Source organism: Oryx dammah, unplaced genomic scaffold, assembly GCF_014754425.2.
Source record: "Oryx dammah isolate SB20612 unplaced genomic scaffold, SCBI_Odam_1.1 HiC_scaffold_12, whole genome shotgun sequence".
NCBI classification, from domain to species: domain Eukaryota; kingdom Metazoa; phylum Chordata; class Mammalia; order Artiodactyla; family Bovidae; genus Oryx; species Oryx dammah.
The window spans coordinates 5,259,057-5,282,824 of record NW_024070196.1 but is presented as its reverse complement, the minus strand read 5'-3'; the positions used below and the strand labels follow the sequence as shown (position 1 = coordinate 5,282,824).

Here is a 23,768-nt window from a genome sequence, read left to right as displayed (position 1 = left end):
CCTCTGCTTCTGTTAGGTCCATACCATTTCTGTCCTTTATTTAACCATCTTTGCATGAAAGATATTCCCATCTCCCGCATTGCAGGTAGATTCTTTACTATCTGAGTCACCAGGGAAACCCCTTTAATTACTTAATTTTTTTTAATGCTCTGGAAGTTCGACATGACTGAGTATGCAGGTACTTTGCATATAATAGAAACTCCAAGGAGGAACAAATTTTATGCGACTTGAAAAGTGACACAGGTCTGCACATGCAAATCATTCAATAAATACCAAAGGAAGCGAATGAATCAACACAAAGAATTGATGAAGTTGTACATATACAGAGAATTGCATAGGCTCTCAACAACCAGCAACATAAAATTTGCTCCTCATCAAAAAAGACCCCTAAAATCTGAAAACACACACACCTGAACATTTCATAGATTCTAAATGTCACATTTTTTTCATATCTTAGCTTCTCTGAAAAATTGATAGCATGCCATAGTTTAAATGGTAGCATTTTTTCTTCTCTAATAGCTAAAATAATTGTGAACCTCAAGCTTCTTAGATTTGATCAAATATATAAATTGGTTCTAAGCAAAAATATGTAACATGACCTCAAAATTACTTACTTACTTCATGCAAATTTATATATAGAATTATAATTTTATTATAAATAACAATTTTAAAAGTAATGAAAGCCAGATACTTTTTACTCTCAGGTCAAATTCCATGAGTTCTGATTCTTAAGATTTCAGAACACAAAAGAACGTAATAATAGCCACTACAAACTCATATAGCACATATTCCATAAAACATACAGCATGTATATTCTCTAACATTACTGCAAATGGTATTGTGAGGTAAGCAACTTCAGGTAAAGTTTCTCAGTTACAGAAATATTGAAGATATTCTTTCCTTTTTACACTAAAAGCCAGCAAGCTTGGGAAAAGAAAATCATCTTTGCAACTGTATTTTTATCTATAAATGGAAGAGTAAAGTAATGACCATATTAAAGAATAGAAATTTTACTGAAAAACAAATAGAAAGGGAACAGAAAAGGGGTTATTTTCATATTAATCAAATTAACTTCATATTCACTTATAAATTATTCCAAAGGAAAATTCATATGATTAACACAACACAGTAGCATAAAACAAGCAATCTGGTGTATTTTGTTTTGACTGGGGGAAGATGCCATGGTTTTTTAAAAAGTAAGCAATGCCTTACTTTCAAAAAGTAGCCAATGCCTCTCACCATGTAGCTAGGGAAACAGTTTACAATCTGTTGGAAAAGTGCAACAGGCATGAACAAAACTGCTGACGCAGAGGCTTAAGCACAGCACCCTTCACTTGGAAGCATCACTAGTCTAATCAGAATATGAACTTACATCAAGTAAAGAGCTTCCCTACCAATCTTTTACCATTACTGGCATCAATATCTGACTAGAAAAGGTTTGAAACTAATAACATATTAATCAATTAAGGGAAGAATAAGCCTTAAATCAGTAGGAGGATCTTAATGTATGAGTGCACTCACAAGTACGTATATATGCTTGTAGAGGAATTATGATAGTCAGGATAGGAATTAAGAATGGGAATTACAGTAGTCAATGAATCTGACTTTTGCTACAGAGGTAACCTCAGAAGTTTCTGCAGTCTCATGCTGCATCATTAGAAAAGGACACAACATTTGTTATTGCTTTACGCCTGGCACCGTGCTAGATGCTTTATGTGAATTCTCTCAATCTTCAAAAATATCCTATCATCAGATTACTTAGTAATATCCTTACATCATCAAAACTCAGTCACCCAAACTTGACTTAATTTAACAAGTTAGCCTAACCCCAAAGCCCCTTTCCTTTACTGTACATGGTCATATACAAATATAAACTTGAATGTACACAAATACAGTTCAATACACGGTTGATGACAAAGCAATGAAACAACTAGAGACTATTGTCTATTTTTCTACAAAACATGTTTTTTTAGTTGAGAATTAGTTCATTCATTTATCATTAAGGGATGAGGTCAGTATAATGTGAAAGTCACATTGGTCCAGAAAGAATTTTCTCCAGCACAGTAATGCTTTAAAGCCATTAGGGACAGGCCTTCTCACGGAGAGAGCCTCAGCAATAAATGGTGACCTAAAGGAGAAAAAACTGTAGCAGAGGACAAGCAGAGGCCAGGTAATGACCTCAAGAACTGCCAGGAATTCTACAATGTTAAACTATCTGGCCAAGCTGTGAGTACAGATAAATAAACCATGAAAATATTTCCCCCATGTTTACTTTTTCTTAAGAAAAAGGGGGTTAGGTAGAGAGGACTGACAAAGAAGGTACATCTTGGATCAGAATTTTTAATTTGTCTTAAACAGAACTGAATGCCCCTCTGGACCTATATTTCAAAGGTGAAGACTAACTGATATAGCAATGTTAAGCTATGTCAATAATTTTATTCGACTTGTTACCAGTAAAGACAAAACGTGTTTTGCCTTACTTTATATAAAGGTCAAGACCTAGTAGAAAATGTTAAAAATTGAGGCATGTAAAGAAATATTTTAAATTATCTATAATCTCATCATCCAGAGATAATCACCTTATAAATTTGTTGTATTTGCTTCCAGTCGCCCTCACTACAATATGTAACAAATACATATTTTCAAAACTGATGTCATGATAGGTCAAACTCCATGAAAATGCTGACATTAAACCAACAGATCTACAAAAATGGCAGTTTCATACAGTTCAACTTAATACCATATGAACTATATATGTATGGACATATAAATCCAATTTAATATTCTTTTTTGAGACTTTATATTAAATCATGATTATTTTTTACATCTTCAATATTCTTCCCAAATATGACATTTTAAGGCTAGCTAGTAGCCCAAACAAATAGATGTAATAAATACTTTTAACCATTTCCCTGATATTGGAAATTCAAGTATTTCCAATTTTTCACCATTACAAATGATGCCGCTATGAATATCCTTGTGCCTAAATCTTGTGCCTAAATAAGTCTCTGACTTATTTCCTTAAATTCCTAGAAGCAAGCTTCCTAGGGAATCAAGTTCATGAACAATTTAACAAGTTCTTAAAAAGCCTACCATCAGAAAATTTATATTACCAATTTATATTTCACCACTAGTGTATGAGATCAGAGAAGGCAATGGCACCCCACTCCAGTACTCTTGCCTGGAAAATCCTATGGATGGAGGAGCCTGGTTGGCTGCAGTCCATGGGGTTGCTAAGAGTCGGATATGACTGAGCGACTTCACTTTCACTTTTCACTTTCATGCACTGGAGAAGGAAATGGCAACCCACTCCAGTACTCTTGCCTGGAGAATCCCAGGGACGGGGGAGCCTGGTGGGCTGCCGTCTATGGGGTTGCACCGAGTCGGACACAACTGCCATGACTTAGCAGCAGCAGCAGCAGTGTATGAGATTACTCATTCCATCTCAAAACTGTTTTTAACACTCTGAGAAACGATTTTACAAATGACCTACAGTTTGCAAACCAACTTTTAGAGAAAGGAAAGCTGACAGGCAATACATAGAGACAAAGTAAAATAGCACATTTCCAGTGTTCTCAAGACTTGGTATACATACAAATCACCTGAGCAGATTTTTTAAAAATGAAAATCCCTAGACCCCATTTTAGTGATTCTGTCAGTGGGTCTGATGTGTATTTGTGCTTTTAACTACCATCCTGAATGACACAGATGCAAGTGATCTCTGAAGCACACTCTGAGAAACATTACTGCAAACTGACCACAAATGCTTTAAATGAATGATTACTGCGACAATGAAAAGTATATTCCAAATAACTGAATAAGAGGGTAATAGACATCACTTTCTTCTTATTCAAGACACAAATATTAAGTAATCATATAACATCTTTAGACAAATACCTGGCTTAATCTCTGCAGTCACTGTTTAACTCACCGTGCAAATACTTTGAAAACATATCAAAGTATGGTATTTTAATTATCACCAAAAACAAAAATATGTAGGTATAAGTTTAAACACTGATTCTGCTATTTTCTAGCTGTGTGATTTAAGGTAAGTTACATAACCTCTGAGTCTCAGTTTCCTCATCTTTAAAAATGACAATAAAAATACCTATCTCATAATGACATAGTTAACGTAAGACTGCTTAGCATAGCATCTGCTCCACGTTAAAGGTTCCATAAATGTTTGTCATAATTATTATGATATGATCACCACTTCAAATGTACCTAATTCAATCAACCCACAAATCACTTTGCCCAGGCAACAAAGAGGACTGTGTTCAACTTATGTGATAGGCCATACATGGAAAAAGAAATAGCAACATAAAGGCTACCTTTAAAATAAAAATGATGAACAAAAAATATGCTAGGTACTGAAACAAACTCTTTAATAACATTACCTTTGATAGGATAAAACTGGCAGCTCTAGAAATGAATCCCAAATTTAAACGAGGGTAATTATCTAGAATATTGAATTTCGAGAAGATAAAAGTGTTCTTAGAAAAGCATGTACCTCTCCTCGTGCCCCCCCCCTGCCATCAAAAAAACATGAAAAACATTAATATCACCTAAAACCTGCTTAAGAAATTTCATCCTTCCTCCTAACTTCAACTTGCTTCCAGGTCAAGTATTATAATACCTCACACTGGAATGAGTAAATTGATTTCTTTTTAGTGGACATTTTAGAAGCATGCTTAAGGAATCTTAAAAATGTTCGAGTATAAATTGATTAAGGTTATCAAGTAGATCAGTGACAGGAGTCTGATTAAATCCAAGCCTTTTAATGCTTGATCTAGAGCTCTAATAAAAGGCAGTTCCACTAGGGTTAGAACTTCACCAACTGAATTACCTATTTATTTCACATGAAATACTGTTGAATTACAAAGCACACTTATCTCCTATCTTTTATAACAAATCTTCTAAAAAAGTAGTCAACACTTTCCTTCCCTCCTATTTGCTCACCCCATTGCAAAAAAAGCTTTAATGTACACCACTTCAGTGAAACTTATATCAATGATTGATTTGTTGGTAATCTACCATTCAACATTTCAATATATATGAAATTTCAACATATCTTTGATGAAATCTCATATGATATCCACACCCTTATCCCCATGTTATCAGTGTTCATAGAGGTTTCTGGGGGGCAGGGGGCAATAAACTTGTTACCATTGAATAATAAAAGATTATAAACTCTAGTGTTTAAATTATATTACCATCTTCTATAATTAAACTTTTAAGTATCTGGATTTAGGAAAAGTGCAGAGTGATACTGAAATATTTTCATCTTTCAAGGGCAAGTATTTAAGTACATTACAAAGAAAAGCTGCCTTCCCAGGGAGGTCTGACTGTAATATACAATGGCAATTTTATGCTCAATTTCTTCTATAGCAAATTACTAAAATTGATTAATTAATGTAAATGTTTTAGATGTGGTTGAAAGAAATAGCATCTCTATCATGGCAAGAACAAATACATGGTTAAATAATGTAAATTAGGGAAGGAAAGAGAATTCAGTACTTTTATATATCAAGTTCTGTACAAAATACTTCATATGTTAGATCGTTAGACAAGTAGAGGAGTTGGTGAGGAATGTAGAGAGGGGAGATAATTTTCCTTCCTCATGTAAAGCCCTAAGCAGAACTTTAAAGTCGTCAAAATCTTAGGCACCAGTTTCTGAAAGTCTTTTACAGAACACTAGTTCTATTTTAAGCTTTAGTCTTATACTTCTATATTTATAATCAATTGTTTAAAATGCATAAAAGATGAAAACAAAGATTATTAAACTATAATCACTGAAAATTCATAATCGTGGATAATAGGTTTTTAAATACTTATATTCTTAAACACTACCTTAAAACAGCATCTATGTTTCCATCAACATTCCTTAGAATTGGTCCAACTCAGATTTTCTAAATGTTGTTACATCTATGAGAACACTAAGAAAGCAAAAGACCAGAAAAGAATAGACAACTCTAACAAAGCCCCAGTACAAGGACTCACCACAATGCCAGTATCACAATTATAGCTAGAGTTTAAAACTGATGAAATGTACATATGTGAAGAATATTCTGTTTCACTTAGATGACACAGGTTAACATAAATTGTTATAGTTTAGAGATGTGTTCTCATGATCAATACCAAAGTATGTTGATACATATGTTGATGCTCAACTAGGAATAGGGAGCAGAGATTATATTTCATTATATTCAAGGCTACTTTTGATGAATTGATGGATGAAATAACACCTAATCTCTAAAATTTCATGGGGGCACTCAAACTAAGTATAAAATTTACTGAGGTCACCCAAAACTTAAAGCAAAGGAAAGAAAAAAGAAAAACTCACTATTCATTTTTAAAAAGACATGCTGCTGCTTTAAGTGGCCAGCAGTCTCACAGCAACTCTGGGCTGCAATCACAACATCCATTAGAGCGCTCCACTGCTCAGAGCGAGCAAGCAAGTGGTTGTCAGTGCAGCTAGTAAATCACCTGATCCTATTACAAAATCAATTACTGCAGTGCATTTCCATTGCTACACAATCTGATGATGACAAAATGATATTGGATAGCTACTGCAAGGTCAAGAAAACTGCTAAGAACATCTTTAATTGATCTTTTATTTTTAATTATTTGGTCCTAGTTATAAGGCATCCATTTTAATTGCATATTTTTATTTGAAATAAATCTATGTAGTTACCTTTGGTTGTCTAGGACATTCGGTGGATAATCTCTGCAACTGGTCTGATGTATGGCTACCAGAGAACAGATCGGAGCAGCAGGTCGAACGGCTCAACCTCTTCATTAAGGAAGAAACAACGCTGCAGCCACAGCCACACATTGACTTGTTCATCAGACAAGAATTTAACTTAAAAATTCAGAACTAGTAATGTCCCATGTATACTCAAAACTGGCTAACTGCCTCATTCTGCAGCCCTCTGGCTGAAAGAAACACTGTTAAAAAAAAAAAGAATAAAACAATAGCTTCCCTACAGAAGATACCAGCCACAAACTCATTGTCAAGAAGAGCTCAATATTAAAAACAGAAGTCTCCCGGCTACTCCTTAGAAAGAAGGTAAGGTGCTTTAATATTTCAAACTGCTTTATATTAAAGCCCAAGTACTTAATAAAGGAGCAAACTCAAGATAAAATACCCCCAAGTTATACTAACCACTCTTTCTGTCTTCCATCAGTTTAGATCTGTTTGCCTACTCCTCCGGCTCAGCCTATCCAACCTGTTCCCTCTGTAAATGCCCACTGTCTCAACAACCAACAGGAATGAGCCCCACCCTTGCCTGTCCCCATACACTCAGTTCAAGAACCGCTCAATATCTGGAAAAGAACTGCTGCTGCGCTGCTTTGAGAAACAACAGGGAGCAAATTACTGGACGGATGCTTTACCTTACCAATCAGAACTGCTGACCCTTTCTGACTCTACAATTCAGGAAGCCTGCCAAACGCTCAAAGTAAGAATAACAGCTGATTTTACTTCTATACTGTAGATTAATTTATAGGATTGTTTTCAATCTTGTTATTCAATCTAAAAGAAAAAAGACATAGGCATAACTATTTTTTAAACAAAATTTAGACAGTAGCTAACAATAATCTTTGAGTATGGCTTGAAGAGAGCAGGATGGTGGTTGATAGGCAAAGTAAAAAAATTCCTTCTGAATACTTCACTTGAACTTGAGAATTATAGAGCAATAAAATACTATATCAAAGACAGTCGTGTCGATAATGATAGAACTACCAAGAAAGAGAATCCAAGGAGGTCCCTGCTATCATAAATGTTAGAAGAGTTACAATGAAAAGAAAAGGGTGTGTGACTTTATAGACAGGTATTGATAATAGATGATAAGCCACCAAAAACCTGGTTGCTTTGATACTAACTAAATCTTCTCCCACCTGTTTATCTGCATCTCATTAAAAAGATTCAAAAAACACAAACCGCCCTGAAAACATAAACACTGTTAAGTATGTTAGCCATCCTCTAGGATTTTTTGCCAATAATATATAAAGATATACATATATATATACACACACACCTCATGTTATTATAATCCACATTATAATTTCCAGGAGAAGAGAGGGTTACATTAATAAAAAATCATTATAGTTTCTTTCCAAACAATTAGACTTCAAAATAAATGTAACTTCATGAACATTCACAGACCCACAATTATCAGTCTTTGTTAACAGCATCCTTTTTGAGGAAGAAGTCTAAGAACTAAAAAAAAATATCTTGTATTAAAAATGTATTTAAAAATTGTAAAATGTATTTAAAATTTTTTTAAATGTTTAAAAAAAAAGCATTAAAAAACTTCCTGTTTTCTGTAGGTTCTTTATTTGCGTATGTCTCACGCTCAGTTTCTTTGGTTTAAATCTAAAAAGAGCTAGCATCGCCTCTTCCTTCACCTTGCGCTGCCCTTTTGAAATTCATGTAAACTTAAATCAATTTCCAGAATGTCGAAAAACAGGCATGCACTTCACACTGCATCTTTACAAAACCTTTTGTAGATAAAGGCTGTGAAAACAAACAAGCAAATAATGCAGTAACCTTTTACTCGCCTGCTGGAGGTACTGTCTGCTGCACAGAATTTTAAATCCTCATCTGCAGATGCAATTGAGCTGGGATTGCCAAGAACCCTGCTTTTCCCGTGCTGCTGCTACACAGCTATTCATCGAAAGAGCACGTTACATGGAAAATGTGAAGTACTATCAGTTTAAGTTTCTTATATGATTTAAAAAAAGAACTTCTAAAATCTAGCTAAAGCTGTGCTCTATCACATTTTCAGAGGCATGTCAGACACGCTGGGGGAAAAGGTCTTACTGCTGTTAATGCACTCCTGCTAGCAAACATGTGAGATTGGGAAGCTTAGAGAGGTAATGAAAAAAATTAATACATATCTTAATACAAGAACAATGTATTGAGTGTTAAAACCTCATGCAATTTATATCATCAACAAATATATAGCATGCCCATAACAAACTGAGGTTTTTCATTAGCTTTATAATTAACAAAGACTTTGAATAAATCATTGTGACAAGCATCCATAAAAATCCCCACCAAATGATGCTAATGAAAGTAAGTTATTTTACTAACTACTCAGCATCAATGTTGTTTCTAAACAAAACCACGAAATAAAAGATGCAAAAGTATAGATTACTACTCGTGAAATAACTTGATGTGCAGTGCTTCATTTCCCTCATTCCCCATCGATACCCTCTGGATCTTACACTATTTATAACTCAGAGAGAATGTAAGCAATAAGCGCTATTTTCATTATCTATTATTTTTCCTTCCAGGTCAGCTAATTTAATGCACTATTGATTCTCGGGTTGCATAATGACGGAGGCAAAAGGCAAACCAACAAAGAGAAAGCTTTACAAACAGTCAGAAAAGAAACACAATTTATGGGGGAAAAAGTTAATAATTATCTTTGGCTACAGTGCTATTTACCAAGAGGTAGAAACAACATTAATATTTGCTCATTAATGACACTGAGCATCACGACTACTTTTTAATAAATTGATTGCATTTTAAAATTGTGCTTTCCCCCTTAATTGCAAGTAACTCTGAATATCAAAAACTTGTTTTAAAAAATTTAACCATCTATTACCACTGAATTAATTTCTAATTCTCTAAGAAATAAGGTGACCATTCTACTACATGGTAGGCTATAACATGAAATCTACGAACAACCCTGCAAGTCAGGGCACACTTCCTCAATGCCCAAACATATTGATATATATATAAGTAAGCACCAGCTAACTTCAATAGGTCCCCTAAAGTTAAACATATGGAGTAGAAACACTCAATTGATCCTATCATATTTTTAAATTTTTTTTTCTTTCATTTAAAGACTGTATTGCCACATATAGCAGCCCAGTGAGAAATTATTCCAGCAGTTCTCAAAATATGGACTTAGGGGTGGTCTTCGAAACTCTCACATGGTCTATCAAAATTATTTTCATAGTACTAAGATGTTATTTGTTTCTTTCACTCTCAATCTCTCATGAGTATAGGATGGAAGTTTTCCTTAGACCACATGGTTTGTAATATTTTAATAGACTGAATGCAGAAACAGGTAAGAGACTTCAACTGTCTTTCATTAAGCCAGATGTATTGGCAGAAACGTAACACAATGTCATCCTTCTTATTAACTTTTTTTGCTTGGAGAGAATATAGATAATTCCCTCAAAATGTATTAATTCCATAACATGCCAATTAACAATTAACAATTATTTTTAAGTGAATTTAAAGAACTAACACATTACTTTTAAAATTTCTCAGTTTTACTTTCTAATAGGATAAATATTGAGAAATATAACCCAAATAAATCAAAGCTCTTTGGGGTCCTAAATAATTTCTAAGAGTGCAATGTGGTTCTGAATCCAAAAGAGTTGAGACTCCTTGCTCACATTTTTCCTTCAGTCAAAGCTTATAGTTTGGGGTTATAAAAATGACTTCAGCAATTTTAAAAAGCAGTCATTTTTAAAACACTCATTTTAGAATATCAAATATAAAAAGTTTCTGAATTTTCACTGTTGTCATTTTTAATATGCAACTTGAAGTCATCTTAATTATTGAGTACAATTATTATCACCTGTGTCTCATAGTAACACTAAAAACTAAAACATATTTTTAAACATCGCAGATAACTGATCGTTATGATGCTCACACAAGATATTAAAATCTAGTTTGAAACACACATAGAAAAGGGAGAAAATCAGTTATTAGAAAAAGGAAAAATGTACAATTATATATTTTTAACACAAAAAGAAACCATAAGAACAGTTTCTAAAATTCATCTTGCCCATATAAAATTACTAGTTTTAAATAATTTTTTTTTCCTGAGAAGAAATACATAACCTTCACATAAAACACAGTCAGTCCTCCACATGGACAGAAGCGGAACCCACAGATACAGAGGGCCGACTGCTCTATACCATTTCTGTGAGGGACTCAGCATCCACGAACTTTGGTGTCTGAAACAAATCCTGCAGACACCAAGGGACAGCAGTCCATCTCAAGACGTAATAAATCAATGACTGGCAGAGGGGAAACTTTAAAGACTATATGAAAGACAATTACAGTAAGATAGCAATTGCTTTACTACAGAAATTAATTCTAAGGTAACAATTTTATTGATGTTACACAGTAAGGTAACAATTACTTTATAGCAACTTTTATTGCTGAGAAGATGTTGGATATTTGATATATTAAGGCTTTAGAGTCAAACACGGAAGAGATGGCTTATCACCTTAAATTTTAATGTACTAGGCCACATTTTGCCCTGTTAAGGCCCATAAGATTAACTGTCAAAAGTTCTCTTTAGTTCTGTGTTTGGCCAAATCCCATGTCCCTAGTGTTGAAGAGTTTTAGTTCCCGTTCGTTCATTCAGTCATTCAGCTATAGACTAAGCACCAGCCATATGCTAGGCAGGGGTAGATAATGAAGGAGATGCAATGCACAAAACAGACACAAATCCCCCCTACCCTCATTAAACTCATATTTCAGCAGGAGAAGACACACAACAACTACACATATTTACTATAGGAGATGGTGTAACTCATTAGAAGAGGAGAAAAAAAAAGAATGAAAAGGTCAGAAAAGCCTCATTTTTCTTACCAGAAATATAAATACTTTGAAAGATTTAAGAATATTATTCAAGATATTACTAATATTGCTCTATTTGTTATTCTTTTTGTTTTTATCAGGTAAATTCCAGACATCATGTCACTCTCTTCACCCCCCCCACACATATCTTTAATTTTATCCCTGCCTTATATAATCATAAAATCACTGTATCACATATCAAATTAAGTTTCCAAGGTATTAACTAATATTAGTCAGTACTCAAATTTCCAAGACTGCCTCAAAATGTCTATTTTAGGTAATGTGATCTAAACAGAATCCAAAAAGAACTACTCTTGATAAGTGGTTCTAAGTTTCACACATCTCTTGACTTGAGAGCAACTCCCCTACTCCTTATTTTCATCCCACTGACTTGCACAAACCTCTTTAGGTTTCCTATATCCTGAAACAGTCTGTATGCTGCTTTGCAATGTCATTTACTTTCTCCCCCAATCTTTCCTATTTCCCACAAATAATATTTGATAATGACTAGTCCAAATTCCAAACTCAACAGAAACACAAGAGTTTTAGGTAGCAGACATTCAAATCCAGTAATTTTTAAACACTGCTGAAATTAATTTGAAACATTTAACATGGTGCAGTAGCTCTGAAAAGACAGAAGAGGGAACTATAATATTTAGTAATTCTACACTTAAATAGCATTAACTTTTGTTTTAAACCTAAACACTGAGTTTCAACTTGGCAGCGGTTAAAAATACAGTAGTGATAATTGCTTTATACATTCTCCTTCCAAAAACAAAACTAACACAAACAAAAACCCCTAGATTACAGAAGAAAAAGATTTGGAAGAACAGAGTAAAGACTGAATGCACAGATATTTATAAGTTGTATCACACTAGTAAATAACAACCATTAACAGAAGCTACCATTTAAAATTATTCTATCAAACAATGCACTTCCATTTTCTAAATTATTTTATTTAATAATAAATGAGGACATAGAGTAAAACCAATGTATGTTTTATAATAACAGTTCAGTTTAGTCGCTCAGTCATGACCGACTCCTTGCGACTCCACGGACTGCAGTACACCAGGCCTCCCTGTTCATCACCAACTCCCAGAGTCTGCTCACTCATGTTCATCGAGTTGGTGATGCCACCCAACCATCTCATCTTCTGTCGTCCCCTTCTCCTCCTGCCTTCAATCTTTCCCAGCATCAGGACTTCCCTTGTGGCAGAGCTGAAAAAGAATCTGCCTGCAATGTGGGAGACCTGGGTTTGATCCCTGGGTTGGGAAGATCCCCTGGAGGAGGGCATGGCAACCCACTCCAGCATTCTGGTCTACAGAATTCCATGGACTGTATAGGCCATGGGGTTGCAAAGAGTTGGACATGACGAAGCAACTTTTACTTCCACTTTGTAATAGTAAGTTTAGCTAAATATGTTTTTAAAAATAGTTTTCTTGAAGTCATAGGAAAATCCAGAAATTAAACGTTTTACAGCAAGTTATTTTTACATATCCATTTAGTCACAGGGAAACAGCAAAAAGACTTTAATAATGACATTTCAAGAATAAGCATATTCTACTAAAATGTTTGCTCTGAAAAATACTAATATTTTATTAAAATGTAAATTTTATTTATATAAAAATACAATCTGTCACTTTAATTAAAGCTGAAGTACTTTATGCAAATATATAAAAGAGCAAAATTTACACACACATGACTGCCACTCTACTAAGACAAGACACAACAGAGTTAGCCAGGTAACTACAGGGCAAAATTCAGGCAAGCCTTTTGTTTCAATCTAACAAGGATCTCCTTTGCTCCAGTTTCCAATAACACATTCATTTCCTTTGAAACCCCCACCAGCAGCATCATTAACGTTCATATTTCCACCAAAATTCTTTTTATGACAACTTAGATATTTCTTTCAGAAGCTACAGGCTTTCTTTACCACTCTCTTTTCTTTCCTCTGAGTCCTCATCTTCAGCATCTTTAATGTCCATATTTCTGTCAACAGTTCAATCAAGGCAATCCAGGCTTTTCCTATCATGCTCCACAAAACTCTCCTCGCCACAATTTCAAAGCCACTTCTATATTCTTAGGTATTGGTTATAGCAGCGCCCCCACTTCTGTATTAGTTTCCCATGTCTGCTACCTCACATGACCACAAATCTGGGGGTATATAACACAGTGAAGTTTATCATCTTGAGATCAGAAGACCAAACTCAGTTTCACTGGGCTAAATATCAAGCTGTTAGCAGGGGTGCTCCTTCTAAAGGCTCTAAAAGAGAGTGTTTCCTTGCTTTTATTAACTTTCAGAAAGCTACCTGACTCCTTGTTCCGGGTCCTTTCCTCAATCTTCAGAGTGTACCACTCTAACCTCTCCCTCAGTCTCCCAACTTTCTTCAGCCCTCACCTTCTTACCTCCCTCTTATAAGGAGTCTGTGATTATACGAGGCCCACCTGAGTAAGTGAGCACCTGAACAACCACCTGGGTAACTGAGGATCCTTAATCACGTAAGAAAAGTTCCTTTAGCCACCTAAGACAATACTGTCACAGGTTTTGGAAATTAGGACATGGATGTCTTCAGGAATACTACTCAGACTCCCACAATGTATCACAAGAAGCATGAAATATAAAAGAAAAATCGGGCTTCTTTAGCTCAAACGGTAAAGAATCTGCCTGTAATGCAGGAGACCTGGGTTCAACCCCTGGGTCGGGAAGATCCCCTGGAAAAGGGCATGGCAACCCACTCCAGTATTCTTGCCTGGAGAATTCCACAGACAGAGGAGCCTGGAGGTCTCCAGTCCACGGGGTCACAAAGAGTTGGACATGACTGAGTGACTAACCCAACATAAAAGAAAAAGATATAAACTCAGCTTCATCAAAATAAAAATTAAAAAAAAAAAAAAAAAAAAAAATTTCAACTTCAAAAAAAAAAAAAAAAAAAAAAAAAAAAAAAAAACTTTTGAACTTCGAAGACACTGATTTAAAAAAAAAAAAAATGAAAAGGCAAGCCACAAACTGGAAAAAACCTGTGAACAGTTATCCAAAGAATTCGTTTCTCATAAAGGCTAACATACACCTATTTTTTGAATCCACTATTCCACTAGGAGGAAACACAAAGTGCATGTCCACATAAAAAACTGCATGCAAATGTTCATAGCCAATTTGCAATAGCCAAAACCATTAACAATACAATGCAGCAACAGGTAAATGGAAAACAATTTGTGATATTAAAAATATATATACAGTATTTCATAATAAAAGGGACAAAGTATTGCTAGTGCATCCAAAAATATGGATAAATCTCAGATTTATTAAGCTAGGGGAAAGAAGTCAGATAAAAAAGGAAACATTATATAATTCCACTTATACATAAAAATGTTCCAGGAAATTCAAACTAACCTGTGTAATGACAGAAAGGAAAATCAGTTTGTCTGGAAAGTGGGGGAGGTGAGGAAGGAATTAACTGAATTATAAAGAGGGTTTGGGGGTGACATATTCATTATCTTGAATGTAGTGATGGCTTCATGAGTACATACAGGTGTCAAAACTCATCAAATTATGCGTTTACCTAAATAAAACTAAATTTTTTTTAATTTAAAAATCAGGACATGGAAATGAAGCAGAGAAATTAAAACCTGAAGCCTATTTTCCTTGTAGAATCTTAATAAACAGTCTGGAGACAAAGTAAAGAATCCCAAACACAACATGAAAGATAAAACGAGGTAACACCAACACTACAGTGTAATTCAAAATACATATAGTATATATACTTGTCTTTGGCTCCAGTTCCTGGCAAAAGTCCTTAACTTTCCCAAGTGACAGAAATGTCTTTTGTTACTCATTCTCTGACACCAACTAGGTGTCCTACAATTCAATTCTGATAACCAGAGTTAGCTTCGGAATGCACAAATTAAAGGTACAAACCTTCAATTTTGACATTAACTCTGCCAAAGTCCTTTTTCAACCAGGAGTGACTCAAAGTGGTATCTACATAGCTTCAGGATGGGGGCTGGTCACCAGAAAGCCTTTCCATTCCACCTCTCAATCTCCAGGGAGGGGAGAGGGGCTATAGACCATGTTTAATCACATAAGCCAGAAGTTTAATCAATTACCCATAACTACTGGGATATTAATAGAAACACTAAACTCTGAGGTCCACAGATGACCAATATGGTAGGAGGCGCCATGCTCAGAGAGCATAAGAGGGCATGGAAGGCCCGTGTGGTCCCCCCCCACCCCAGATTCTGCCTATTCCTCTCTTCCATTTGGCTGTGTCTGAGTTGTATACTTTATAATAAAAGTGTAAGTACAGCGGTCCCAGTGAGTTCTGTGAATCATTCTAGGGAATTATCCAATATTCCAGTTGTAGAAAGCTCTGAATTTGTAACCAGTTCAGACAAAAGGGCAGGTAGCCTGGTGATCACACCTGTGGCTGTCTCAAGTAAAGGCAGTTTTGTTGGGCACCTTGCCATTTAACTTGTGGGACATAATACTAACTATAGTTAGTGTCCAAACTGAATTAAATTGAAATGTAGGTGACCAGAAAACTGGTACTGGAATACAGACATTCAGTTCAGTTCAGTTCAGTCGCTCAGGCGTGTCTGACCCTTTGCAACCCCATGAATTGCAGCACGCCAGACCTCCCTGTCCATCACCAACTCCATCGAGTCGGTGATGCCATCCAGCCATCTCATCCTCTGTCGTCCCCTTCTCCTCCCGCCTTCAGGCTAGACATTAAATGTGGAATTTAGAAAGATTTCTGATGAGAGAATAAAGGGAAAGGGTAGTGGCACTCAGTTTTCACTGAACTTCACCACTCCTATCATCCCCAACACCGAAAAAAAGAAAGTTCAGGAGATTTTTTTGTAATTTGATGCTTAAAATAAACTTTCTAAGCAGAATGACAGAGTAGTCAAAAAAACTTTACTAGTTTATGAAGTACATTTATTTTCACCTTATAAAAGAGTGTCTAATGAATTTCTGACCTAAAAAAAAAAAAACATTTTAACTCTCAGATGGTAAGATATACACAAACTTAGCCAAAAAGAATGATCCAGATGTGCATGATCCAAGACACTAACAGGAAGTCAACACATCTGGACTCTCGGTCAGACAAACCTCAGTAGGCAATACTGTCTTTGGCAAGTCACCTTCTCACTAACAGCCACTTACTCATTTTAAAATGACAGCATAATAATCTAATCTCATGCTGGATGGCTACCCTAGTCCCATCTCTGAGTAAACTAGCTGCAGTAAGAATCAACTGACTTCTAGCTGGAAAGAACTGCTCACAGTGTGGATATGACAAGAAACCAGGCCAAAGAGAAGGGAGAGATGTAGAGAAAGACAGACAGAGAGGAAGGTGGGAGCTTGTAACTGGAAAACTACCCCAGTTCTGTTTGGTTTGCTACGTTACTTCCATGGGTCACAGCAAAGCATTAGCATGTGGTGACAGATAAGAAATTCAGTCTTTTCCACTTTTTGGCACAGCCGAAAGCAAAACCAACACAGCCTGAACATAACTAGCCAACAACAATTAAAATGTTCCCCAACTGGTGTAATCAAATTATGGAAATTAGGATCTAGTTACTCCTCTGCATGTTCACCACAAGGCGAAGTGAAATAGCCCCAAAAAAGAGGCGAGACGCCCCTTCTAGGAAAGTGATATTCTCCACCAAGTCACTAGTCAAAACAGTACAACCAGTTCAGGCTACGATACAACTCTACTACCTAAAATAGCAAACAATATATCATCAATGCTGTAAGAAAAATAGTCAAGCCAGAAAGATGTCTTCAGGATTGTCATATTCTCAAAACCATCAGCACATCCACTTTTTCCAATCAAGCATTGGGACAAATCTCTTTGAGGCAAATAAGGTGATAGAACACCATAGCCAAATTATCTAAAAGAGTAGCCAAAACATGCAAAGGGAAAACCCAAGAGTCATTCCTAAGATTCTTTTCATGGACAGCAGTTAATTCAGTTAACCCTGGTGACAAGTGGGAAATCATATCACAGGCCTCCTGAAGCGAAGAGCCAACTCACTGGAAAAGACCCTGATGTTGGCAAAGACTGAAGGCAAAAGAAGAGGGTGGCAGAGGATGAGATGGTTAGATGGCATAACCGACTCAACGGACACGAATTTGGAGCAAACTCCAGGAATGGAGTTGCAAAGAATTGGAAACGACTTGGCAACTAAAAACAACAACACGTAGTCATTCCAAACCATGGGAGGGGCAGGGCAGGAAATGTCGTTTGAAAACGCACAGTCAATACTAGAGTAAAAACACCAATTTTCTTCGTACTACAAAGTACAATAGGTGATACTTATAAATCTCTAATACTACCACCTTCCAACTGCCTGTGGATAGTAATAAGCATGGGTGGTGTAGGGGCAGAACCTTCTGCCATAGCTATAAAATGGAGTGTAACAGTGGTTTTAGTAAGTATTAAAGGAGGGGAAAGGAAGGTATTTGGAAAGAACAGCCTAGGGACTGACATGTCTATTTCAAAAAGTCAGAGAGGAGTTAAACTGCAAACTCTCTCCAATGGTATTCCTGTTTAATAACCGTGATTCAAGTGGGAAACCCTACATTATCAAAAAATAAACTATCATTATGATATGCTACATTTTAAAAAGCAAAGTATATGATATATTATTAAAACGGTCATATCAAAAATATTGAAAAAATTTTCTTACTCTTCAGAACATATTCTGTGAAATTTATATATTTATTTTGTATTTATAATAAATAAGGTTTTAATTATATTGGAGCTAAAATTGCTAATTTCTATAACTAATATATTCAGAAAAGTTAGAAATCGTTAAAAGCAAGATCTGAGGGTGTAATATAGATAAATATACATTATTATATAAATACATACTATACCTATCTTGCCTTGAGAATCCCATGAACAGCATGAAAAGGCAAAAAGATATGACGCTGAAAGATGAACTCCCCAGGTCGGTAGGTACCCAATGTGCTACTGGTGATCAGTGGAAAAATAACTCCAGAAAGAATGAAGTGACGGACCCGAAGCAAAAACAATACCCAGTTGGGGATGTGACTAGTGATGGAAGTAAAGTCCGAAGCTGTAAAGAGCAATAATGCATAGGAACCAGGAACGTTAGGTTCATGAATCAACGCAAATTGGAAGTAGTCAAACAGGAGATGGCAAGAGTGAATGCTGACATTCTAGGAAATCAGACAGCCAAACTGGAGTCGGACACAGCTGAGTCGGACACGACTGAGCGACTTCACTTTCACTTTTCACTCTCATGCATTGGAGAAGGAAATGGCAGCCCACTCCAGTGTTCTTGCCTGGAGAATCCCAGGGACAGAGGAGCCTGGTGGGATGCCATCTGTGGGGTCGCACAGAGTCAGACACGACTGAAGCGACTTAGCAGCCAGCAGCAACGTATCACCCGCAAGTTACCATGAACAGTAAGGGAGAAGTACCTTAACAATGAAGAAATTTGACCATCACCACCTTGAGAAAATGATCAAACTTATCATGAATAATAATAAACCAAACTGGCACGTGTGATACATATGAAAAACATACTGAATGCTGATAGACTGAAAAGTATACTCTATCAACTCTGTTGTAGTACTGCCAAAAATGTTTTAACCTGAATCCAGTCACGAGGAAAGTCAGAAAAATCTGAGAATGTGAAACTGTCTACAAGGCAAGTAGCCAGATGCTTTAAACAAAAAGTCAGTGTCATAAAATACGAAATAAAGGCAAGACAATGTTTCAAATTAAGAGAGACTTAAAAAAAAACATTATAGCTAAATATAGTGAGTGATCCCAGATTAGATCCTAGACTGGGCAGGCAGCAGATGGGGGTGGGGATTATTAAAAAAAAACTTTAGAAAGCAATTAGGAAAATTTGAAAATGGACAGTATTATTAGATTTTTATCAAATCAAGGCTAATCTTCATGGGTATAATGATGATACTATTGTGATACATTTTTTAAAATTTTTATTTTTACACCATACATGCTCAGTATTTGGAAATTAAGTGTTAAAATATTTAAAACTTTTTTCCTTCCAGTTTTGAGATATAGTTGACATATGTATCATAAACACCATAGAAGTTTAAGATGCACAGCAAAATGATTTGAGTTACATGCATCATGAGATGTTTACCACAATAAGTTTTGTGACCATATACCATCTTCTACAGTTGCAAAATTAAAGAAACAGGAAAAACAATTTCCTTGTGATGAGAACTCTTAGGATTTACTCTCTTAACAATTTTCATATGTAACACACAGTGGTGTTAATTATATTTATGTTATACCCTATACCCCTAGTACTTGTTTATCTTATAACTGGAAGTTTATATCTTTTGACTGCCTTCATCCAATTAGCCTCACCACCTCTGGTAACCACAAATCTGATCTTTTCTATGTATGTATGTTTATTTCTGAAGTGTGATTGAACTATAGTACTATGAACATTCCTTTTAATACATGAATCAATATTTCTATACATTTCAGAATGATCGCCATGTAAGTCTAGTTACAATATGTCACCATACAAAGATATTACATAATTATTGACTATACTCCCCACAATGTTCATTTCACACCCATAATAACTCATTTATTTTACAACTGGAAATTTGTACTTCTTAATCTCTTTCACCTAGTTCTTTCCTCCAACCCACTCCCCTTCTGGCACCCATTGTTTGCTCAAAATTTACTTTCTAAATGTGTAATCAAAAGATTATATGTATATATGTAAATGTAGATATGGATATGAAGAGAAAGAGATACAAGCTAGAAAAAAATGTGGCAAAATGTTAATAATCGGTTGAGTCTATGTGAAGGGTATACAGGTTTCATTATAATAGTTTCTCAACTGTAGGTTTGAAAACAATTTTTTCAAGTGAGAAAATAAATAAACATCAAAATTTTTTTATCTAGAAAACTTTAGTCTATAGAAGCTAGACTAACCACCCTGCTTCAACAGGGTAGTTTAGAAACCAGTAATATAATTTATCAAAAGGTTCCATTTTTATGTTGAACAATATTAAACACCATATACAATATAAAATACCATTTAAAAAGAATTTAACTGGCAACAAACTGGGACAATGTTTTTGAAAGTGACATAAAATCCAAAGCATTAAAATGATAACTAGATTATATTTTTGAAAGACAACTTTAATAGAAAAATAAGAATATATAGACAATTCACAGTAGAATTACCAAAAATTTACAAAAAGATGTCCAAAACTTACCCCCAAAATGTATCTATCACATTTTTTAAAGGCTTGTTATACTTTTTGTTAGCTACCCTAATACTGAAATAAATGTAACAAGGTTGCTTATTGCAGGCTTGTTTATGATACTAAGAACTTCAAAATTACTTTAATCTAGCAATAAGAGGGGAGAAGGCAATGGCACCCCACTCCAGTACTCTTGCCTGGAAAATTCCATGGACGGAGGAGCCTGATAGGCTGCAGTCCATGGGGTCACAAAGAGTCAGACATGACTTAGCGACTTCACTTTCACTTTTCACTTTCATGCACTGGAGAAGGAAATGGCAACCCACTCCAGCATTCTTGCCTGGAGAACCCCAGGGACAGGGGAGCCTGGTGGGCTGCTGTCTCTGGAGTCGCATAGAGTCAGACACGACTGAAGCGACTTAGCAGCTGCAATATGAGGAAGGATAAACATCAAACTATAGTACAGCCTTCATATGCAATACGAAGTACAAGTCAGAATAAATCAGACCCTAGATCCTTAATACCTAATATTAATGTAGCAGTGACACCAACTTTTCTACCCAAAATTCGCCCTCACCTTCCATAGTAAAAGCAACATAGTAGGGCACATGGATCCCTTACAATTACACCTAAAATTCTCATCAAAGGAAAATGAGTTTTAGAAACAATGTGTGCCCTTCTACACTGGGCATTTTAAGAGAGTGGGTACGCAGATTATTTCTCCTTCCTAATACAGTTGGGACATGAAAATAAAGCATAAGGATGAAGAACTGAAAAGATGAAAGCAAACAGGTCCTAAGTAAGCACTTGAAAAAGTTTCATTGCCAATTTGAAAATGTGAAAACTTCTCTAATCAATATCTAAATTCCTTAAATTTTTATCCAAACCACATATAATTGCTTTAAGTATATAACTGCTTTCCTTTTCAATCTCATTTCCAATCACTGGGCTCCAACCTTACAGCCTTCTCTTAATAAGCATAAGACTTATTCCCACAACAAGTTTTAAACTTATGGTGCCCTTCCTTGAATTGCTCTTTCCACCAAACACTCACAAGGTTCTCTCCATGCCTTTAATCAGGTCTTTGTTCAAGAGCCACCTCTTCAGAAACACAGTCTCTCAAAATTTTTCCCCACCAAGCCCATCAGACCCCACTTGCACCTGAGCTCTACCCCCTTAATATGGGCACATCTAAGTTTCAAGGGTCTTGAAGCTTCTAAAACTTAAAGAGGATTGAAAAGAACAGATACAGAATTATAAGTACAAAATGAGAAATGAACATGAATACATATTAGAAATTTGAAAAAATAACAAAATATTAAAAAGACTGACAAATTCCATAAATAAATCCAGAAAAACAGCATTTTAATTAAATGTCTGACAACTCTGTTATGCCATAGTTCCTATATTTTTTGGTTAAGTACTCTTTCCTTGGGGCTTCCTTGGTAGCTCAGCTGGTGAAGAATCCACCTGCAAAGCAGGAGATCCCAGTTCAATTGTTTGGTTAGGAAGATCCCCTGGAGAAGGGAGAGGCTACCAGAGAGTAGAGAATCCAGAGGGAGACCTGGGTTCGATCCCTGGGTTGGGAAGATCCCCTGGAGAAATACATGGGAACCCACTTCATTATTCTTGCCTGGAGAATCCCCACAAACAGAGGAGCCTGGCAGGCTACAGTCCATGGGGTCACAAAGAGTCGGATATGACTGAGCGATCAGCCACAGCACAGCACTCTTTGCTTGGCTTTTCATGTGACAACAGCTTATAATGTTTCCTATACAGCCACTAGGAGGATATAATTTAGTCTTTTCTCTAACACAGTTGATCAAAATTTATTTTTTATTATTCAGGCTTATAAACTTCAAGTTTCACAACCTGTTCCTGGGAATGTCAAGTAAATTTTTGAGAGAGCCAACAAATGGGAGGAAACTCTAATAATCCTCTTTTATATATAAACTTGAGATTTTAATTCAAGTTTTCTTGTGCAGTAACTAATCTTACATACCCTAAATTTAAGGCATTCAGAGATGATAAAACAATCATCAGTGTCATTTTTGGTGGGTTGTGAGTTTTATGCTATATTCACTGATCAGAGAATTTTGTTTCAAATATTTGTTTCAAATATTTCAAATATTCAAGTCATTTAAATATTTTTCCAGTATTTTCATATGATTGTCTTTTTCATTAATTGTATTATCAAAAAACCAAAAGCCTATTACTTCTGTTTATAATTTAGTTTTTCCTCTTAAATGAATTACTACTTTTGCATGATCAGAACATTTTTACGTCACAATTCACTTTACAATGTCAGAATAACTTTTTAATTATTCATGGCACATCTTTAACCATTTTTGTTTCATATTCCATTAATTTAATCTGAATTTTATCTTAACTCTTAAATAAATGTAAATATAACAAAAGAATACACCTTTAACTTTACTTTCAAATCAGAAGTCTATCATTTCACACTTGCTTTACTAGAGTGCTCCAATAAGCAGATGAAATCACAAATCTTAATTTTATTAAATATGCTATTTCAACTAAAATAGGAAAAGCATTTAGTGATTATACATTCATATATATTATATTATCAATTATTTGCTATACAGAAGGACCAACATGCTGAATGCATAGGATGAAAATGTAATCTTACAGTTTTAGATAGGTAAAATCTGCAAACGGTTCCACAGACTTGATTCCAACTCTGTACATTTCAAATTTCAAACCTGGTGCCTCCTTTGCTGCCACTAGTATTAGTGTGCTCATACTTTTAGCAGCGGCCATCAAGGACACTTTCATTCTGTATATGCCCTCTATGTATATTTCATACTGTATGTGTCCTCTATGTATATTTCATACTGTATGTGCCCTCTACGTATATTTCATACTGGATATGCCCTCTGTGTATATTTCATACTGGAT

General features: G+C 35.4%; 1 protein-coding gene across 2 annotated transcripts in view; it reads right to left on the bottom strand.

The window, feature by feature from the left end:
- The window catches only part of FBXW7 (F-box and WD repeat domain containing 7), a 221,866-nt gene that overhangs the window by 125,141 nt on the left and 72,957 nt on the right, over positions 1-23,768 (bottom strand). The window contains exon 1 of one of the 2 annotated variants that reach the window (XM_040251448.1): positions 7,401-7,529. The exons of the other annotated variant lie outside the window; for it this stretch is intronic. The gene's annotated coding sequence lies outside the window, so the exon portion shown is untranslated. Of the gene's footprint in view, positions 1-7,400; positions 7,530-23,768 lie in introns of those variants that run through there. 2 annotated transcript variants of the gene reach the window in all.